Below are 3,250 nucleotides of genomic sequence, written 5' to 3' on the forward strand. Positions count from 1 at the left end.
ACCCGGAGTCACAAAAAGCGCGGGAAATTTTTAAAACCTCGCCTGGTCTACAGGAGGTCGTAGTTCATAGTTTAATTTATTTGGTATAGCCCTGTGAGCCATTCGGCTCTTGAATCGGGTGCAACCTCAACAAACAAAAAAACATGAACATGAAAACATCTTAAAGTGATTATGTGTGACTGTGCAAACAGAAAATACAGGAAAAAAAAAACATCAAAAATATTCCTGAAATAGCACCGTACACCAACGCTGTGTGCAAAAAATCCCAGTGGGATGCAAGTCAAACAACAACAACAACCACAAGACAACTAAGATTAAGGCCATCAGTCTAACTCCGTACTACAATAAACAAAAACATGGCCAAAAATAAAATAAAAACTTTTCGAAATCACCAAAATAAAAGCCATAAATGCAATGTAACAGTGATCATAGGGACTGTGACCGAATTTTTAACAATAAACTACATAAATAAATTATAACACCAAAATCTAGAGCCATATTTTAGGCCACTGAATAGCAGTGGCAGCTAGGGGTGTACAACTCCTCTAGAGCAGTTTTGAGTGAAGATCTCATAGGTAGTGATTCAAGTTGCAGTTTATTGGCAATAGCATTCCAGACCCTGGGGGCATCAATAGCAAAGGCCCTTCCTCCTGTTTTTGTACGGCAATAGGGAATGTGAAGCTGGTAAATGAGCGAAGACCTGAGGTCAAATTTGTTCTTTGAAACAGAGAGGAGATCCAGTAGGTAGTCTGCGGAATTTTTTGTAAGTACATCGTGAATAAATAAGATCTGGTGCACAAGCCGTCGAACATTAAGATATGTTAAGTTTGACCCAATGTAGAGATCACAGTGGTGAGTCTATGGGGCAGTGTTGAGTCTATGGGCAGTGTTGAGTATATGGGCAGTGTTGAGTCTACGGGCAGTGTTGAGTCTAGGGCAGTGTTGACTCTACGGGCAGTGCTGAGTCTATGGTGCAGTGTTGAGTCTATGGTGCAGTGTTGAGTCTATGGGGAGTGTTGAGTCTATGGGCAGTGCTGAGTCTATGGGCAGTGTTGAGTCTATGGGCAGTGTTGAGTCTATGGTGCAGTGTTGAGTATATGGGCAGTGTTGAGTCTATGGGCAGTGTTGAGTCTATGGGCAGTGCTGAGTCTATGGGCAGTGCTGAGTCTATGGGCAGTGTTGAGTCTATGGGCAGTGCTGAGTCTATGGGCAGTGTTTATCAATTCTACAGAATCTGAGCCTCGCTCGCACTGCGTGTTCGCCTATCCACACTACGATTTATAAAAGCGCCCTGCTAAGGCCTCACGTGATAACAGCCCCGCCGAGTCGCCTGCCCGTGATTCGAGGCACGGAACGTCGAATCTCCTCCTCCACCACGACCACACGAGGACATTGTTTTGTTTGTAACCTCACCACGAAGGAGGATATAGCTCAAGACCCCCTCCCCAGCACCTACGCAGCGTTGCGCTGGTGAGTGCCGCGTTGAGGCCTATTCCGGGAGTGTCACCGGTCTCGGCTAGATTGCCCAGCCGGCCGAGGCGGCACTTTGGCCGGCTACAGATGCCGCTGTCATGCGATGGTCTCCATGGAGACCTGGAAGATGGTCTCTAGGTTATGTTGTGGGTTAGCAAGCTTCCAAAGGATGCGTGAAGGCTGCCGCTCGGCTTTTTGTAACGAATCTTTGCTGCGTGTTTTAAACTTTAATTGTTTGCGATGCACGCGTGTCAACGTGGTGATGCGTCGCTCAAAGACTTCACTCGAGCGCGTCGTGTTCAAGCTCACTTTGTCTACCTTAGCAGCTTACAAAGTGCCGCCCAATAATTTACCGTGCGTCTGCCTCTTAGGCCGAGTGAACCGCTTGAACAAGGGCACATTCAGAAGCGTAAACTCTGTGAGTATCTCGTTTTAAATTTTGATTTGAAGCTTTCGTGACTGCAATAATTCATATTCTTAGCTCTTTCGGTAAAGTCACGTTGAAGGGAAACAATAAAATAATAAAATATATATAAAATAATTAAAATTCTCACGACGTTTCGACCTGATGACAACCGTTTGTGTTATGGTCGAAACGTCGTGAGAAATTTTATTGTTTTATATATATTTTATTATTTTATTGTTTCCCTTCAACGTGACTTTACCGAAAGAGCTAAGAATATCTCGTTTTATTCATAGTTCGTGTTTCCAAGGACAAAAACAATTGCACATTCTCATTACCAATACATCGACCTGGCTGGTGGTCACACTTGCCAGGAGCCCCTTTCCCTGTCGGCTTGACATTTTTTTCAACTCAATTGTTTTTTTACACAGCTCTTGGACAGACGTGCGGCAGTGTTGGTTTATATCCTGGAAGGTGCTCTCACTCCAGGGGCTGTTTCATTGATGGGAAAATAACCTGAGCTGGGGCTGTAATCAATGTTGTTTTATTGATCTAGTTTAAAACATCAGCACGAACATCGGTGCCAAACTAACACGATGTGAGGCGCTAGATTTGAAGCTTTCGTGATGTGCAAGGATTCATAGTCTTTAGCTTTTTTTCGGTAAAGTCGCGCTGGTAAAAAAAATAAAGTTAAACCCAAGTTAAACTTTAGCAGCCTTATAGTTTACAGCAGTATGCTCCGCAAGGCAACCAGTTTGTCAGCTTAACTACTGCCTTCTGCCTCTGGTTCACGTGTGTAACGCTCTTCAACCTGCACACGGCCATCTCTCCGTCCCCAACCCCCTGCAGCATAACAGAAGGTGGCTTAACTTAGCCCCCCCCCACGGCCCTTCTTGTCTCTCCCCCCCCCCTTAACCTGTATACAATCTCGGGTGTCTTAGAGTTCTCTTCACCTGATGCAGCAATTTTGCCGTGACGGTTTCCACCTCAAGACGGAAGCTTGTGCTGCTGCCTCCGAAACGTGATTTTAATTGAGTTGTTTTTTTCATTTATTTATTTTATAGATATTTTTTTTACCTACGTGACTTTAGCAAAAAAAAAAGAAAGAGTCCGATGCGAGGAGGCGTTTCCCCCAACGTTCGTTTTCTGCGGTGGCAAAAAATGCAGCCTCTGCGAAACGATGAGAACCTAAACATTTTGCTCAACACAGGAGGAACGTGTCCATCAGTGAGGGAGCCTTAGGCATGCATCCAATTGTCCCTTGTGAAGGAGGAGGTCTTTAACCCGGCATGGTTGTCACCTGGTGTACAGGAGGTCGTGGGGTTTGATACCGACCCTGACACTCCCTGCTCTTTCTTTGGGGTTGACGTTTCT

This window comes from Petromyzon marinus, unplaced genomic scaffold (assembly GCF_048934315.1).
Source record: "Petromyzon marinus isolate PM22_M1 ecotype Great Lakes invasive population unplaced genomic scaffold, UKy_Petmar_22M1.pri1.0 PM_G_Scaffold_27, whole genome shotgun sequence".
NCBI classification, from domain to species: Eukaryota; Metazoa; Chordata; class Hyperoartia; order Petromyzontiformes; family Petromyzontidae; genus Petromyzon; species Petromyzon marinus.